The sequence below is a fragment of the Lonchura striata genome, chromosome 37, assembly GCF_046129695.1.
Source record: "Lonchura striata isolate bLonStr1 chromosome 37, bLonStr1.mat, whole genome shotgun sequence".
Classification (NCBI taxonomy): Eukaryota; Metazoa; Chordata; class Aves; order Passeriformes; family Estrildidae; genus Lonchura; species Lonchura striata.
Window position 1 is genome coordinate 1,700,450 of NC_134639.1, and position 19,491 is coordinate 1,719,940.

The 19,491-nt window shown below is 51.1% G+C and overlaps 1 protein-coding gene across 1 annotated transcript in view; it reads right to left on the bottom strand.

Moving 5' to 3' along the window:
* The window catches only part of LOC110469521 (uncharacterized), a 612,305-nt gene that overhangs the window by 189,809 nt on the left and 403,005 nt on the right, over positions 1-19,491 (bottom strand). The gene's annotated exons all lie outside the window — the stretch shown is intronic.

The window sequence follows — 19,491 nt, forward strand, 5'->3', positions numbered from 1 at the left end:
TATATAAAGGATGGTAACACTTAATACAGGAGTCTATTCCTCCCGTGCTATAGAGGCACATCATTATTATCATTAGCACCTTTAGGGTGGATTGACTCATTCCTCTCAGGAGTCCGGTAGGAGCCATTTTCCTCGACCTCCCCCGGTCTTGCCTCCTGGAATGATTTTTGGTTTTTGCTGTGCGGGGGAGCTGAATCTTAGAGTCTCTCTCCCTGCTTCCCTCCCGTCCTCCCTCTTTTTGGAATTTTGTTTCTCTCTTAAGGGGTGCTTGTCCCAGGAAAGATATATGATATACCTTTAAGGAAGTGGAGCTGTCTCTTGGGGGGTCTTGAGATATCAGTAACAATTAAACATATTAAGGAAACCTATACACTTTTTTGCTTATAACTATTTCAGTCTATAAAAATTATACTGGCAGCAGAAATTACTGATCTGGTTTCACTGTTATTAGTCCTTAGGCGTTTTTCTCAGTTTCACCTTTAAAGTTCCAGCGGGAAAAGCAGTCCAGGCTGGGGTGGTCCCTGCTGGATCGGCGTCTTCACTCGGGGGTTTCACAGGCCCTTTGACTCTCGAGATGTGTGTCCACCCTTTTTCCAGAGTTCTGATGGCTGTATGGGTGGTAAGCAGGACTTGATATGGTCCTTCGAATCGGGGAGTAAGAGGAGCATTATTCCATGATTTAATTAGGACCCAATCCCCAGGATTAATTTTGTGGGTGCATACATCTATAGGAGGGGTCTGAGGGAGATATCCTTTTTTCCTGAGTTGTTCTAGTGTTTTCACAATGGTTTCTAAGTACTTTCGGGAGGCTTCTTCCCCCTCCACATACTGAGCGGTGCTGTAAGGGGAGATTAAAAATGGGAGGCCAAATAACATTTCGTATGGAGACACCCCTAGATCTGCTCTAGGGCGGGTTCTTATTTGCAAGAGCGCCAGAGGGAGACACTGTACCCAATCTAGGCCCGTTTCTAGAACCACTTTTGTGAGGGTTGTTTTGATGGTTTTGTTCATCCTTTCGACTCTGCCGGAGCTTTGGGGGTGCCACGGGGTGTGTAACCTCCATTTAATGCCCAGAGCTTCGGTGACATTATGTAAAATGCGGGCTGTGAAGTGAGGGCCTTGGTCAGAATCGATGTTATTGATTAGCCCATATCGGGGGATAATGTTTTCTAGTAGAATTTTCACTACTGTCCCTGAGGTTTCATTTCGGGTGGGAAAAACTTCAGGCCAGTGGGTCAGATGATCTACAATTACTAGGAGATGTTTATACCCCCTTGCTGGAGGCATTTCCGTAAAATCAATTTGGACATTTTGGAATGGTCTCTCGGCTAATTCTCTCCCTCCTGGTACGGGTTTTCTCATTACTTTTTGATTAACTTTTTGGCACGTTACACACCCCTGAGTGACAGCTCTCGCAATGTCATACACCCCTATGCACACATAGTTTCTCAGGAAATGATCGCAGAGTCCCTGGGTTCCCCAATGGGTAAGTTGGTGCATCTCAGCTAAAAGTCTCCTAGCTAGGGCCTTACATATAAACTTTCTCCCATCTGGGAGACTCCACTCTCCTTGAGGTCCTTGTTGTAATTTTAAATCCTTCATAGCTTTCTGTTCCCGCTCAGTGAATATTAGTTCCTCCTGCAGAGTACGCCCTTCTCCGCTTGTTCCTGTCGTACTGGTTAGTTTTAGGACTTTAATTGATTCCTCTGGGCCTTGGGCCGCTCTTTTGGCAGCTAAATCTGCCGCCCGGTTCCCTCTCGCTTCTAGGGAATCACCCTTTTGATGCCCCTTCACATGGACTACTGCAATCTCTTCAGGTGTTTGCAACGCCTCTAGGAGGGATTGGATAATTTCCCTATGGGCTAAGTCCTTCCCTTTAGAGTTTAAATAGCCCCTTTCTTCCCAAATTTTGCCAAAGGTGTGGACTATACCAAAGGCATACTTAGAATCCGTGAAGATGGTTCCGCACTTTCTACCTAGGAGTTCTAATCCCCTCTTTAGAGCGTACACTTCACATAACTGTGCTGACCAATGCGCTGGCAATTTCCCTTCCTCTAGGACCTCTAGATCTTTTTCACCACACACTTGTATTATTGCATAGCCCGACATTCGTTTCCCGTTTGCAACCCGTGATGACCCGTCACTGAAATATATTTCTCCTCGTTCTAGAGGTGTTTCACTTAGATCTGCCCGAACCTTTGTCTGCAGACTAATGACATCTACACAATAATGTTCGAAGCCCGAGGCTGGCTCCCCTGACAAGAACTGGGCTGGATTTATTACCTTGGCGGTTGTTAATTCTAGATGGTCTGAACTCATTAATATAATTTCATACTTTAATATCCGGGCATCAGAGAGCCATTTATGTGCCCCTTGGCTAAGGGTACCCTTGATGTCATGGGGAGTATATACCTTAGTCTTTCCTTGGAATGTCAGTTTTTGGGCTTCTTCCACGATAAGGGCTGTGGCCGCAATGGCTTGAAGGCAGGTGGGCCATCCCCTGGCTACAGGATCTAGGAGTTTCGATAGGTAAGCAATGGGCTTCTTAGAGCCAGCCCATTCTTGGGCTAATACCCCATGCGCTATCCCTTCATCTGTATTAACAAAGAGATGGAATTCTCTCTTTAGGTCTGGCAATCCCAGGACCGGGGCCGAAATAAGTGCTTGTTTGAGCTCTTCTAGTCTTTCATCATCCTTCTCAGTCCATCCCAATGGGTCCGGGAGAACTAATTTCTCGTATAGGAATTTGACCTTTTGGGTGTAGCTGTCTATCCATAATTTACAATAGCCGAATAGACCTAATAATTTCCTGATGTCCCTTTTTGTTTTTGGGGCTGGAAGGGATACTATTCCCGATATTCTCTCAGGACTCAGTTTCTTGTACCCCGGTCCAATTATGTGTCCCAGGTATATTACTTGGGATTCCATGAATTGCAATTTGCTCCTTGATACCTTGAGCCCAATTTCTCCTAGATAATTTAATAATTTTATGCTGGTTCTTCGGACCCGCTCTTGGTCTTCTCCAGAGATTAGAAGGTCACCCACGTATTGGAGCACCTGTACTCCTTCCTCAGAGGTGAATGTTTCTAATATCTTTTCTAGAGTTTGCCCAAAGAGGTTAGGAGAATCACAGAAGCCCTGTGCCAATCTGGTCCACCTCAACTGCATCCTTCTATTTCCTTCGATGTTTTCCCATTGAAAGGCAAACCAATCTCGACACTCTGTGGCTAAAGGGCAGGCCCAGAAAGCATCCTTTAAATCTACAACCGTGAACCAGGCATGATTATAGGGGATCTTACTCAGAAGGGTATAAGGGTCTGGTACAGTGGGGTGTTTTGCGATGGTCCTTTTGTTAATTTCTCTGAGATCCTGCACCAACCGGTATTTCCCTTCCGCCTTCCGGATTGCCAGGATTGGGGTGTTGTGTGGTGACATACATGGCTCTAAAATTTCTTCTTCTAACAGGGATTGAATGATGGGCTCCAAACCCTTTCTATTTTCCATTGATAATGGATATTGTTTAACTTGCACCGGCGGTCCCTCAGTCATTTGTACCCTTAAAGGGGGAATGTCTAACTTTCCGTACTTCTCCGCCTCAGCCCAGACTTTTGGATTAATTTCTCTTAAATCTATTTCGGTCAGCTTGAACATTTTTACGATCATTTTGCCCCCTTGCGGAATAATTCCTATCCCTAGTTGGACTTGAAGGTCTCTCCCCAACAGGTTGGTGTTTAAATCTGGGAGGTAGACCAAGTCCACCTGGCTTATTCGAGAGTTCCCTTTAACAGGTACTTCTTCTAAAACGGGTGCTAAAAAGGGTCGGTTCTCTGCCCCCACGAGCTCACAGGTCTTATTCCCGATCTTTATTCCACATGGAACTTTATTGATACTAGATCGGTCTGCCCCAGTATCTACTAAAAATTCAAATTCCTGAAGATGGGGACCTACTTCTAAAGTTATCAAGGGCTCAATATGATGGTATTTAAGGTCCCCCAGTGCATAGAGCCCCTGACACCCCTAGTCTCCTCCTCTCAACACCCTCTCCAGAGCTTCCTGCTCTCTCATGATTTCCTCATCGCGGGCGGCCTTTTTGCACTCCCTCTTGATATGTCCATTTTCCCCACAGTAATAACATCTTAAATCTTCGGGTCGTCTAGGTTTTACACGTCCCTGCGCCGCAGGGACTTTGTGTCCTCCTGATGGATTCGAACTCCTCTCTTCTCCTGCTATTTCTTTCCTTATCCCCACATTCTCTCTCGCCACTGCCACCATCATACGTGCCTTGTTCCTTGTCCTCTCTTCCTCCCTACGCAAATATACCTTCAGAGCCTCCTTCAACAATTCATTAATCCCTTTCTCCTGCCAATCCTCCAACCTTTCTAATTTCCTTCTAATATCTGGCCATGCCTTGGACACAAATTGAACCTTCAGCAATACTTGGCCCTCCCGATTTTCTGGATCTATGTTAGAGTATTGTTGGAAACTTTTCTTCAATCTGCCTAACCAGGCAGCAGGGGTCTCATCTTTCTCCTGGCAGCAATCAAAGGCTAGCTTTGAATTAGTCCCTTTTGGCACGGCTTCTCTAACTCCTCGGATCATTAACGTCCGGTATTCTTCCATGCTTCTTCTGTCTTGCTCTCTATTTGGGTCCCAGCCCGGATCGTCTGCTGGTAATTTACGATCCGCAGGGATCCCTGTTCGGTTTTCTCTTTCCCAGATTTTCGTTGCCGCTGCCCGGATTAACTTCACCTCCTCGGGACTAAATAGTATTTTTAAAATGGAGGTGAGCTCCCCCCAGGTGTAAATATTGGGGCCCAGGAATTGATCGATTTGCTGGGATACCCCAACTGGGTCTTCTACCAGATTACTCAGTTCTTTTTTAAAACTCCTCACTTCTGAGGAGGTTAACGGTGCATTTACGTATCCTATTCCCCCAAGGACTCCCCCCATTGGGACTTCTCTTAGTGGGAATAGTTTGTCCGTCCGGGAGGCCCGAGATCGGGTATTACAATACGGGCCTTCATCTAAACTTTCTCTTATATTCTCCTGAGAGGACCGCGAGAATGATGGTGTCTTGGGTCCAGTTCCGTCCTGTACCACAGCCTGGGATTTCTCCCACTGGGGAGGAGGTCTAGGGACTACTCCTGGAGAGGGGGACTGCTCAGAGCGAGCTAGAGCACTTAGGGTATATGGGGGAGGGACTAGAGAAGTAAGTGGGGTTTGGTGCGGGGAAACTTGGTTCTGGCTCTCGGGAACCAGGGGGACAGAGGTTATAGGAGTAGTAGGGGGTGGAGGTAGAGAATGGGGAATCTGGGAAGGAGGAGATATTATAGGGATAAGGGTCAGAGCGAGGGGCGTCTGGGGTGCAGAGGGAGTCACCTGTGATGATGTAGTAGACGGTGACTGGAGGGGTTGGGATTGCGGGACTTGAGGAGGTGACAGGGGGATGGAGGTAGGGTTAGGAGGAGGTGGTAGGGGAATAGGATCTCGGGGTGGCGAGGGGGTTTCTGGAGCAAGAGGAGGAGGTAAGTGATCTAGAGGGTCCCAGGTTTTGCTTTTTCCCTCCCGTTCCTCCTCTGCTTCTTCCTTATTCTCTTTCAGTTTACATATTTTTGCTGGCTTCGTACCAGATCTTTCCCTTTTCCAGCAAGCTGCATACTCCAACTGCTCTCTATCTGGTTCGGGCTGTGTGCTTAATCTTTCTCTTAACTGTGCACACATCCACGCATCCGTCGACCCGAACCATGGCCATTCGATGTCTAGCCTTGGCCAAACCTCCATACAAAAATACACCATCCTGATCCTATCCAAATCCCGCGTCACCTCATTCTTCTCCCAATCATCTAACATCCTCCCGAGGGGGCTGTTCAGGGGAATGTTTTTAACCCTCTTTATCTTCTTTCCGCGGGAAAGCTCTTTACCGCCACACTGTCCCATTCCGAAAAAAACTTAACGTGCCCCTACCCGAACGTAGAACAACTGACGGGCAACACAAACCAAAACTAAACTTATTCCTCTTATAACTAAAATTCAACGAAAAAAGTCTACCTCCTGTGGCCTATCACTGACCGGTCCACAGAAACAAAAATCCGCAGTCCCCCTTTCCTCTTGGGTCCTGGCCTAGAGGCCGAGTCCTAGCGGAGTCCGCAGTCCCCCTTTCCTCTTGGGTCCTGGCCTAGAGGCCGAGTCCTCCTCGCACCTCTCTCAAGGCCCCCACCCCAGGGAACTGCCTGCCTACTCCCTCCTCGCACCTCTCTCAAAGCCCCCACCCCAGGGAACTGCCTGAACTTAACAAAACCTAGGGGTCCCTTCCCACGCCTTTTCCCTCAGGCTGGGTCCCAGCGGCTACCCCTAGGGTCGGGAGGCTTTTGGAGTGGGGTCCTAACGGGCTAATCCCCCCCACCAGTCCTCAACCCCCCTTCCCAGAAACCTGGAGCCCGATCCCAACGGGGTCAGCGCTACCCCCTTTCGGCCGCTCCCAGGTCCTGTCCTATGAGGCCGGGTCCTAGCGGAGGTCCCGGGGGCCTACCCTGGCCCCTACTCCCTCCCCGTACCTCGTGAGGCTCGGTCTTAGCGGGGGGCCCGGGGTCCTCCCTCCCTTCACCTCACTGCCACTCAGGGAAGCCGCCACCCGGCTAACCCTGAAGGGAGACGCCTCACTCGCCCCTCTGGGCCCTGGATCGGGCCTCTTGCGCTTCCCCCCGTTCCCGGCCGGCCCCCTCGCGGGAGTCCGGAACCGCGGTACTAGGAGGTCCCACTCGTTTCGGGGGTCCGAGCTGCCGGCCCCCGTCTCATTCACTCACACACTCGCTCGTCTCCCGTATCCCGCCGCCGGGGGGGCTTACCAACCCGGCGCTCTTCGGGCGTCGATTCTCCCCGTAGGCCGTCCTCCGTCGTCCGGATGTGGCCAGCGGTCCCATGAAGGTCCGAGGAGGATGGCCAGTCCTCTCCGGTTTCCGTAGGCGTGGCCGATCCCGGACGAGCCCCCAAAATTGTTAAAAATAAAGGGCCAGGAGACCTTGTGCTCCTTTCTGGACAGGCCTTTATTTAATAGGAAAGCCTATGGGGGTGGGAGTGCGGGGTTCGCGATGCCTCCACTGCTCCCAGACGAGTCTCGGGACGTATCCCGTGAGGGCGCAGACTCCGACCCTGACGGAATCGACAGGCTCGCTGACCCCTCCTCTGGGACGTCGACTCGTCTGGGAGCAGCGGAGGCGTCGCAAACCCTGCACCCCCACCCCCATAGGCTTTCCTATTAAATAAAGGCCTGTCAAGAAAGGAGCACAAGGTCTCCTGGCCCTTTATTTTTAACAAGTACAGAGCAGTACGGACCAGTACAGACCAGTATAGACCAGTACAGACCAGTACAGACCAGTACAGAGCAGTATAGATCAGTACAGACCAGTATAGACCAGTACAGACCAATACAGATCAGTACAGAAAAGTACAGAGCAGTACAGACCAGTATAGACCAGTATAGAGCAGTATAGACCAGTACAGACCAGTACAGACCAGTATAGACCAGTACAGACCAGTACAGACCAGTACAGACCAGTACAGAGCAGTATAGACCAGTGCAGAGCAGTACAGACCTGTACAGACCAGTACAGAGCAGTACGGACCAGTACAGACCAGTATAGACCAGTACAGACCAGTACAGCCCAGTATAGCCCAGCACTGCCCACTAGCAGCCTGTAGAGTCCAGTATAACTCAGTACAACTGGCACAGCCCACTATAGACCAATATAGTACAGTATAGCCCAGTATAAGAAAGTAGAACCCAGTACAGCCCAGTATTTTCCCCGAAGGAACCAAAACCAGCTGGTTCAGTCTGAGGAAGGGGAAGAGGAACCAAGAGCAGCACGTGGCAGCAGGGGGACGGCGCGGCAGGAGAAAAGAGGCTTGGGTGTCCCAGGGGCCCCCCAGACTCCGGGAGTCTGCACCGAGGCGGGGTGACCCAGCTGTGTGGACTCGTAGCCCTGCCAGCCCCTCGGGGACCCCTAAATCCGTCTGGGCAGGGGCCTCCCCCACCTACGTCACTGGGAGGTGGGTGGGGCAGTGGTGACAAAAAGCGATACCCCAAACTTCCCGTTTCTAACCCCAAAATCACCCAAAGCAGAGGCAGTGGCACAGTGGTAACTTGACGGGGAGCAGGGGGGTGGCCAAAATCCCTGGGGGCTGGGGGGCAAGGGGTCCTTGGGGTGTGTGGAGGTTCTTTGGCCCTAGGGGAGGTCCCTGGGCTCTGGTGGGGGTCCCTGGAGTGTGTCTGCCTGGGCTGTGGATGGGGGTTGGGGGGTCCTCTGTGCCCTTGGTTCCATGAGGATCTGGAGGATCACAAAGGATCCTTGGATCCACAGCGTGTTGAGGAATTTCTCATGGAACAAGGACATGCTATCCTTGATGCTGTTCCTTTGCAGGAGCTGGACAACCCTGGCCTGCAGATTACAGAGTTACTTTAGTTACTTTAAAGTACTTAGGACATCCTTGGAAAGAGAATAAGCCTTGTACAAACACAATAGCCAATGCTGGTTGCTGAGTAGTATATGAAAACTATCACATACTATAACCTGATCAGATGCTTGTAGAATAACAGCCAATCTATAAGTGAAAATAGCAAATAAATATTCATTGGTTACCATAACATAATTTCATATATTATGTTAAGCCATGAATGTTAATTTGCTATTGTATTATGTAAGGCGATAAAGGCATAAAACATGAAGAAAATAGACAATAAAGGAGGATGACATCAAGCCATATTGGTTTGGGTGTCATTACTCCAGCTGGTTTGCCGCGCTCCCGCCCCGGTTCCCTTTGTCTCAGCCCCGGCTAGCTCTTCTCTGGGGCGAGAGTGGGCGATGGAGGCACCCTCCGCCGCTCCCAGCTGGGGTTTGGAGAGTGCCTTTGTGGGTCCCGAGCAGCGCTAGCAAGCCTCGCGGTGGTAAATGAAGAGCGGATCCTGCTGGGGGCTAAGTCCGAGTTTATTGTAGCCCAACGGGGCCAAATGTCCTAGAACGGTGCCAGCCAACAGGAACAAGCACAAGGTGCTTGCACTGGCTTATAAACTGTAAGGGAGGGGTATCCAACGACCAATGGGGATAGGGATAGGGGGTGGCTCCGGGATGGGGGGATATGGTGGGGTCCAATGGGGGAAGGATATGGGGGGAGCCCCAGGTCCTCGCCCAATCACCCGGTGCCCTGAGTAGAAGCTTCTGGATGGATGGGAAGGGGCACCGAGTGATAGACAAGGCACCCGGGGGGGGTAAAATGCCTCTTTCAGGGTGATGGATAGATACTGGGAAGGCGGGAAGGGAGGACAAGGCGGGAAAACTGGGGATAAACCAAGTTGCACACGGGGGTACAAAGGAATAAACCAATACATAATACAGGGATAATAAAACATATACATAACGCAACTCCACACTGGTTCTCCATGGGACCCTCTTCAGATTGGCAGCAACAAGGGGTCTTGATTTTCATACCTACTAAACATGGATTAGGAGATGCTGGGGATCCATATCAACTGGGGATTGATGATATCAATCTGTAAATAAGAAAAGTATACAGGACAAAACAATTCCCTCTGTACCCTTTTCAGTATAGTGGGTTGACTTTGAATACACTTGTGCAATCTGTCTAATTAACCACTGAAGAATTGAAGACTTGAATTATTTCCATGGGCTTGTCATGTTTGGGTGTTTTGAAGAAATATGAATGAGCCTTTGCCACTGAATTTCTATACTGAAGAGCTCAAGAAAGAAGAGGCCTCTGGAGTAGTAAAGTTCATCACCAACCTCCAAGGTGCTGAGGATTCATCCCCATCAGAGCAGGAATGAGCAGAAATGGGCACAGCTTTGGGGCTGCCCCAGCTCTGGGATGGGCCCTGGGCCTGGAGCAGGAGCAGCTCTGGAGGGCCCCAGGGCCGGGGCTCTTGTGCTGGCCTGGGCAGATGGGATGGCAGGAGGGGCTGCAGAGCTCTCAGCACCTCAGGCAGAGGGGAGCAGGGCAGCCAGGGAGCTCCTTTGGCCTTGGCCAAGCCCCTTCCCCCATGGTGGGGCTGAGTCCTGGCTGAGCTGCAGCTGCTGCTGTGCCCTTGGCAGGGGCTGAGGCCGTGGGGCAGTGCCCAGAGCAGCCTGGGCTGAGCAGAGCTGTGGGGCCAGAGCCGGCTGGGCTGTGCTGGGGAGAGGCCCTTGGTGCTGCCCAGAGCTCAGGGCAGCTGGCAGAGCTGGCAGGGAGCTGGGCTGGGCTGGGAGAGCCTGGCACAGAAACCATCAGTGTCCATCTCAGCCTGGCTGAGTGGGCAGGGGCAGGACTCAGCCCAGGCCTTGTGGGGCAGAGCCAGCACCCGGGCAGGCACTGAAAACAGGCAAGAGCCCGAGAGAGGAGGCTGCTCTGTGCCCTTGGGGCATGGACAGAGCAGGGAGGGGCACACCTCAGCACACACCTCAGCTCTCTGATGGTCCCAGCACTGTGCTGGGCCCTGTTCCAGACTGGAGCAGAGCAGATGCTGATGGCACAGGAGCCCTGCGGGGCTGGCTGGGACCTGCAGCTTGCAAGGTGCTCTGCTCTCCCTCAGCTCCTCTCTGAGAGATCCAGTCCCAGCTCGGCACCTCAGGGCACAAGTGGCACTGCCTGGTCATGGGCACACAGCTGATATCTGCCTGGAAAGGGACACAGGTATTAGTACTTGTACATTTCATAATATAGAAACACGTTTTTATTATCTGGGTCGAGTAGTTTTAAGAAATGACAAAGCTTTCTACCAGGAAGAGAAATTTCCTGGATGTGTAATGATGGCATAATTAGAAGAAATACTGATATTTCCTCCATCTTGTGTCACCAATACTCTCTTTATTCTTTCCTCTCCCTCTTCCTTCAGGTGTTTCCAGCTCTCCTGTTGAAATGGCCATATCTAAAGACATCACTTCACGAGGTAGAACTATGTCCTTCCCATTGCTCCTCCTGCAGCTTTCCTCCTGAAGCTTCTCTACAGTCATTGAGCTGCAGGAAATTGCCCAATGTTTCTGAAGTTCAAATAAATATCATATTAGAGAACATCTCAATTGGTCTTATATCCATCACAGACTTATATTTTCTTATGTCTTTATCAAAAACTGTTCCTGTACAGAAATCCCTTATGCATGGGTAACATATCAGATGCTGCTGGGATATCACAAATAGCTGAGGGAAGAGCTGTGATGCTTATTAAACTGTTCAAATGTTCAACTTGTGTTTGTTGGCAAGAAACCTTTCTGTGCCTCTGAGTGTCACCATCCCTGAGCCCAAATGACACAAACCTGATGAGTTGTGGTTCCCACTGCAGGGGCTGCACTTGGACCTTGGCTCTGCACAGGAGAGCTCTTCATCCACTTTCCCTCTTTTCCTCCCTCTGGCCATGGAGGGAGCTCCTGATTTCAGCCTGTGGCTCGGGTGTGCAAAGAGCAAATCTGGGCAGAATCGGGGCAAGGAGGGTTGGGGGGACCTTGGGATCGGTGCTGGGCACAGAAGGTGTTTTCCACTGCTCTGAGACTGCCTGCTGTGCACAGTGGATTTAATAGCCAGCAGAGGAATGACTTTTGCACTTGATGGAGCTGTGCCTTCCCCAGGCTTTGTTGGCTGGCAAGAAATGAACATCCCTCTGTGTCTGGGGCAGCTCCTTCTCCAAGGAAAGCAGGTGGGAGTGGGAGCCAAGGAGCTGAAACCTGCAGGTGCAGCCTGGGCTGGAGGGAGCTCAGATTTGCACAAGGCTGCTCTGAGTGCCAGGGCTTGGATGGGGGAAATGGTGGGGTGGGGATAGGGACAGAGTCTGATGGATTGTCAGCCGTAAAGGCTCTTGATTTTCATATGAATTCAAACTGCATGAGGAGGTACTTGGATTCTGTGTCAAGTGCAGATTGCACATATCAATGTATTTACAGTAAAAAAAAAAAAAAAAAAAAAAAAAAAAAATCCCAACTTAAACAGGACCTAAAATATCTTTTCTCATTGTCTTTATAAAAATAATATTTTGAACACACTTCTGAAATATCTTGTATTAACCACAAAGGATTTGAATACTTAAATTATTCCCAGAGGCTAGGCTTGTTAAGGTGTTCTGAATGTTAATGAGCCCTGGGCCACTGAATTCCTGAACTGAAGAGCTGAAGACTGAAGAAGCCTCTGGAGCAGTAAAATTCAGCAGCAGCCTCCAAGTTGCTGAGGATGTCAGCAGCCCCCACTGAGGCCATCCCTGCCCAGAGACCCTGGGGGAATAGGCAGGCAAGGAGAGCGTCCCTGGGGCTGGGGCAGCAGAACTCAGAGGCACCAGCAGCTCCATCTGGGAAATGGAGTGTGGGATGGGGTGTGAAAGCCCTGCCTGGGCTGTGCCAAGCAGGACAGACAAGCCTTGACCCCCATCCACTAAAAAAACTCTCTCACAGAGACATTTAATAGGAATTGCAATTATTTGTGTACTTTGAGTTGGATGTACTGGAGAAATACCAACAAGAGATTCTCAGGAGGTCAAAAGAGCAAAACAGCCTTTACTGGCAACTTTAGAAAATCAGAGAAAATTTGGCAAAATGTTTATTTTTATATTCAATGAACAAAAAAGCTTCTCAAAGCATTAACTTGGCCCATTCATATTGACAAACTGTTAGCTCGTTCAATTTTAAGTTAATCAAAATCCTCAAGAGGACAGAAATAGAAGTAGACATTGAGAGAAAGACAAATTAGATACAGAGAAGCACACACAGAGTTACCAACTCCTGGAATCCAGCAGTGTTGAGATGGAAATTCTAAGAGGAGGCAGAGCCAAAATGTGTGCTTGCCTTGTGGTCAGCCTTAAATACCCCTTGGTGTTACTGGGCCCTTCCCCCAGGTGGGACTTGGGGTCATTTGGTCACTCAAGAGCTGGGCTGGGGCTCCAGAGGTGGCTGTGGAGCATTGCCTGTGCTGTGCCAGGGACTGGCAGACACTGCTGGGCTGGGATAGAGGCTCTGGGGGGATTGGGGTTCCAGGGCAGGGCAAGGCTGGACCTGCCCATTCCTGCCCCCCACATGAAATGTTTCCAGACAACAATCTCCTTCAGTCTGTCGTAACAGGCAGTGTTGGAGGTGGAGCCCAAATTATTCCCATGGGCACCTGGATGAGGACCATTATTTTCCATAGGAAGGAAAGCCCAGAGCCCCAGTGTATGGAAGGCAGGTGAGAGCCTCACTAGGCCAAGGCCAGCCCAAATTGTCAGTAATGGCAAATTTTGCCTGGGAGCAGTCTTTGGAGATAGGGAATTTTGGAGGTGGAAGCCAATCTCAGCCATGTGCACCCTGAGAAGCAGGACAGTTCTTTCCCTTAGGAAAACACAGACCCTCTCCAGATGGAAAGTGACCTTCATTAAACTATTGCCCACCAGACTTGTCCTGGCAATATTCCAATGGGAGAAATCCCTTGATATTAGGAAATTTGGAGGTGAAATCCCAGTTATGGCCATGGGTGCTTGGAGGAGAAGGACAGTTCTTTTCCATAGGAAGGAAAGCACAGAGCCCCAGTGTTTCATTAGCAGAACAGAAGAGACCCTCAACATGCCCAAGTCAGCTGGATCAGTCAGGTGCCCCCTGGGAGGCCAAGCCAAGCCTGTTCCATGTTCCCTTCGTTTTATGGGGACCTGCAGTGTCATAATGCCCCCTGGGTTCCAGAATGTCCCGCAGTGTCACAATGGTCTCCATAGTTATACAAGCCCCACAATGTCACTTCACTTCTCTGTTCCATGAGGCCCACAATGGACCTAAGGTCCCCGGGGGTTTGTGGTGTCACAATGGTCTCCTTTGGATCCATAGTGTCACAATGGACACTGATGACACAAGGCCCTCCAGTGTCACCCTGGAGTTTTTTGTTCCATGCAGCCCTGCAGTGCCACAAAAGCCTCTTGGTTTCACGAGGCCCCACAGTGTCACAATGGTCCTCTTGGTTCTGTGGGGACGCCAGAGTCACAATGGTCTCACTGGTGTCATGAGGCCTCACAGTGTCACAATGCTTTGCTTATTCCATGGGGCCTCACCGTGTCCCAATGGTCTCCATGATCCCATGAGTCCCCTTAGTGTCACAATGGTCTCCTTGGTTCCATGGTGCCCCACAGTGTCACAATGGTCCCTTGGTCTCACAGGGCCCACAGTGTCACAATGGTCTCCTTGGTTCCATGGTGCCCCACAGTGTCACAATGGTCTCCTTGGTTCCATGGTGCCCCACAGTGTCACAATGGTCCCTTGGTCTCACAGGCCCCACAGTGTCACAATGGTCCCTTGGTTCCATGGTTCCTGTGCTGGTGCATTCCCCCCTCCCCTTCTCAGCCCGCCCTGCCAGCTGAGAAATGCTCGCTGGGCCTCGGCCTTGGCCAGCAGCCCCTGGGCTCAGCTCCTCTGGAGCTCATCACAAACACGCTCTGCTCCAGGCACTGCTGCTGCCCAGCCAGCTCCTGGCTGCTTCAGGAGCAGCCCTGGGAACTGTTTGTGTTCCCTCAGTGGCACAACATCCCTGTTCTCACCCTGCCAAAGAAAGCTGCTGATGCCAAGTGTGGCCAGGATGAAACATGGCTGGGACTGCAGCCCCTCTCTTGGGGCCCTACAAACAGTGCTCCAAAATGAGCCCTTGGAGCGCTCCTGAGCCAGCGACTCCCTCTGAGTGGGGCCTCTCCGAGCTGGGAACTCTCCCGTTTGCTGCACTCAGGGATCCCCAACAACGAGGGAGTCTGGGCCGATCCCCCCACTCCTCCAGGCTCAACCCTTCCTTGCTGGGGAGATGCCAAAGCATCCCCAGGGAGCATTTCCCTGCCCTCAGGGGAATTTCTCACGGGTGCCCTGCACTGACTCTCTGTGTCTGTGTGCACACAGGAGTGCCTGTGCTGGGGAAATGTGGCAGAAATGCTGCTCCCTGAGGGGTCTGAGTGCCTTGGATAGCTGAGCCAGTCAGGCCTGTAAGTGAGGTGAAATCACAAGGTCTAAGCTAAGTTAAATGCTGGTAAGAGTTGTTCTTTTGCCAAGTTCCAATGTTTAATATAAGTTATCATGTAAGTTGAATATTGTTAAATGCTATTCCTTTGCTAATTTGCAAATTCACGGGTTATTAATTAGGTTAAATACGCTTAACCTCTGTTCTTTTGCTAAATTGTGAAGTTGAAGGTATCAGTTTATGTGAAGGTATAGGTTACGTCCTCTTAAGTTTGAATACAGTAAAGCTTTTAGGCCATATTCCTTTCATCCTTGCCCTCACTGTCCTCGTGTCACACACACACAGGGACAGTTCTTGGTTCATTTCTGGTTTGATTGCCTGGATTTTGTCCGGTTTTGTTGTTGCTTTGTTTTCTTGCTGTGCCTGAAGTGTCCAGTCAGGAGCAGAGTGACTCTTGCCAAGGAACTTTGTGCTGCTGTCACTTTAATATTAAATCTGGTTTTTGCTGGGGATTTTTCAGCACTCTCAAGCCCTCGTTGATGCCAGGCTGAAGGAGCCCTGTCCCAGGCTCTGGCCCTGGGGGACACGGGGACGCTGCCGGGGGGGTCCCTGTCCCCCTGTCCCACCCCCCATGGCTCCAGCCCCCGTCCCTGTGTCAGGCTCTGGGGTCGATCTTGTGGAACATCCTCTGGGGGAGGCTGCGGCGCCAGGGGCGAGGGGGCCAGGGGGACAGGGGACCCCGCTGTGCACGAGCAGCGTTGGACTTCTCTGGGGGGACCTGTGAGGGGGGTTGGGGCAGAGTGACCTCCCCAGTGACTTCAGAGTGTCCCTGTGATGTCACTGAGTGCCTGTGATGTCACACAGGCCCTCTGATGTCATATTTCCCCTGTGATGTCACACAGCCCCTGTGATGTCTCACAGCCCGCTCTGAGATGTAACAGGCCACCTGTGATTTCACACAGATGCCCTGTCATGTCACAGCCTGCTGTTTGAGGTCCCAGTCTGCTCTGTGATGTCCCAAAATCTGTCCTGTGATGTCACATCCCAGCCTGTGATGTCACAGACACCCTGTGATGTCACAGCCAGCTCTCTGATGGCACAGCTACTTGTGTGATGTTATGCAGCCTCGCTGTGATGTCACAGCCTGCTCTGTGATTTCACAGTCAGCTCTGTGATGTCACAGCCCACTCTGTATTGTCTCAGGCTTCTCTGTGACATCACACAGCTGCTCTGAGATGTCACAAAGCCCTTATCTACGATGGCAGTGTCTTCTCTGTGGCCTCACAGCCAGTCTGTGATGTCACACAGCCAGCCTGTAATGGCACAGCTGACTTTGTGACATCACAACCTCCTCTGTGATGTCACAGCCTGCTCTATGATGTCACAGCCTGCTCTGTGATGGCAGAACTCACTTATCAAGTCACACAGCACCTCTGTGTGCTCACAGACCCACCCTGTGATGTCACAACACCTTCTGTGATGTAACACAGCCACCCTATAATGTCACAGCACACACTCTGACCTCACAGCCTGCTCTGGGATGCCATAAAAGCATCCTGTGATGTCCCATCCTGCTTTCTGATGTCACATAATAGACCTGTGATATCACTCTTGACTATATGATGTCACAACCTGGTCTGTGATGTCAAACAATCACAGAATCACAGAATTAGTGGGTTGGAAGAGACCTTTAAGGTCATAAGTCCAACCCACACACTAACACCGCCTTAGCAAAACTATGGCACTGAGTGCAACATCCAGTCTTTTTTTTAAACACATTTCATGATGATGACTCCACCACCTCCCTGGACAGACTATTCCAGTACTTTATCACCCCTTCCATAAAAAACTTTTTCCTAATATCCAACCTAAATTTTCCTTGGTGTAGCTTAGGACTGTGTCCTCTTGTTCAGTCACTTGCTGTGAGGAGAAAGAGACCGACACCCACCTGACTGCAACCACCTTTCAGGGAGTGTAGACAGTGATAAGGTCACCTCTGAGTGTCCTCTTCTCCAGGCTAAACAACCCCAGCTCCCTCAGTTGTTCCTCACAGGACTTGTGTTCCAGACCCCTCACCAGCCTTGGTGCCCTTCTCTGGACATGCTCCAGCCCCTCCATGTCCTCCCCAAACTGGGCGTCCCAGAACTGGACACAGCACTTGAGGAACAGTGCCAGGACAGGGGAGGAATGCCAAGTACACCAGTGCCAAGTACAGGGGAAGAATGACCTCCCTGCTCCTGCTGGCCACACCATTCCTGACCCAGGCCAGGAGCCATTGGCCTTCTTGGCCTTCTGGGCACACTGCTGGCTCATGTCCAGCCTGCTGTCGACCAGTGCCCCCAGGTCCCTTTCTGCCTGGGCACTGTCCAGCCACACCATCCCCAGCCTACAGCAGTGCAGGGGTTGTTGTGGCCAAAGTGCAGGACTTGGCACATGGATTGATTAAACTTCATCTTGTTGGACTTTGCCCATCCATCCAACCATTCCAGGCCTCCCTGCAGAGCCCTCCTACCCTCCAGCAGATCCACACTCACATCCAGCTTGGTGTCATCTGCAAAGATGTCCTTGGTTCCAAGGGGCCCCTGAGTGTCACAATGTCCCTTTGGTTACACCAGGCCCTACACTGTCACACTGGTCTCCTTGGTTCCATGGGGCCTCAAAATGTGACAATGGACTCCTTGGTTCCATGGGATTTCTCAGTGCCACAATGTTCTCATTGGTGCTGCAGTTTCACAGGGGCCCCTTGGTTCCATGGGGCCCCAGGGTGCCACAAAGGCCCCATGGTCACATGAGGTCCCACACTGTCACAATGCTCTCTGTGGTTCCACAAGTTCCCTCAGTGTCACAATTGACTCCTTGTTTCCACGAGGCCACACAGTGTCACCATGGCCTCTGTGGTTCCACCAGGACCCAGTGTCACGGGGACTCCCTGGTCCCATTGGGCCCCAGAGCACCACAATGGAGCCCTGGTTCAATGGGGCTGCACAGTGTCACCTTGGTCCTCTTAGTTCCACGAGGCCCTGCAGTGTCACAATGGCCCCAGAGTGTCCCAATCATCACAGAATGACATAATCAAATAGGCTGGAAAAGACCTTTGGAATCATCAAGTCTAACCAATGCCCTAATACCGCCTTGTTACCCAGACCATGCCACTGAATGCCACTGGAGAGGGACAGTGACTCTGCCACCTCCCCCCTGGCCTGCCCATTCCAATGCCCACTCACCCTTTCTGTGAAGAACTTCTTCCCCTTGCCCAGCCTAAACCTCCCTTGCTGCAGCATAAGGCTGTGTCTTCTTGTCCTGCCCTCCAGCAGATCCACACTCACACCCAGCTTGGTGTCACCTGCAAATTTGGGGATGGTGGGCTCGATCCCCTCACCCAGATCATCGGTGAAGATGTTAAACAGGACTGGGCCCAACACAGATCCCTGGGCGACAGCACCAGAGACTGGACACCAGCTGGGTGCAGCACCATCCCCACCCCTCTCTGGGCCCAGCTTCCAGCCAGCTCTTCCATCTTCCAGCCAGGAGGGAACCTGCCCAAGCCGTGGGCTGCAGCTTTTCCAGGGAATGCTGTCAGAGACAGTGTCCAAGGCTTTGCTGAAGTCCAGATGGACACATCCACAGCCTTTCCCCATGCCATGGTGGGTCACCTGGTTATAAAAGGAGATCAGGTTGCTCAGGCAGGACCTGCCCCTCTTAAATTCACGCTGGCTGGCTCTGACCCCTCGGCCATCCTGTGGGTTCCCTGTGGTGGCTTTCAAGGTGATCTGTTCCATAACCTTCCCAGACACCGAGGTCAGGCTGACAGGCCTGGAGCTCCCCACATCCTCCTTCCAGCCCTTCTTGGGGATGGGCTCACACTGGCACCTCCAGTGCTCTGGGACCTCCCTGCTGAGCCAGCACTGATGGTAAATGATGGGGAGCAGCTTGGGGAGCTCATCCACCAGCCCCCTCATCCCTCTAGGATGGATCCCATCTGATCCCATACACCTGTGAGCATCTGAGTGGCTCAGCAGGACCCCAGCTGCTTCCTCCTGGATTACAGGGGGCTGTTCTTCTCCCTGTCCCCATCTACCAGCTCAGGAGAGCTCTTGTCCTGAGAACAGCCTATCCTAAGATTGAAAATTAAAAGAAACAAGATGTTAAGGAGCTTGGCCTATTCCTTATCTTTAGCTACTATATTTTCCACTGCATCCAATAAAGAGTGGAGGTTCTCATTATCCCATAAATTGCAACTGAGTTATTTGTAGAAAAGTTTTCTAATATTTTTCACAGAAGTGGCCAGGTTAATCTATTATTGAGATTTCACCTCTTTCCTCTTTTTTCCTGCATGACCTAACAACATCCTTAAACGCTTGCTAAGTTGCCTGACCTTCTGTCCAAAGTTGATGCACCCTCTTCTTTCCCCTGAGTTCCCACAAAAGCTCCATGGGCAGTCAGGGCAGTCATTTTCCTCACCAGCTCATCTTTTGCCACACTGGGACAGTCTGCTCCTTCCCCCTTAAGATTACTTTCTCAAAATGTGCCCTTTGTTCCTGACCCCTTTGTTTTTAAGGGCTTTTTCCC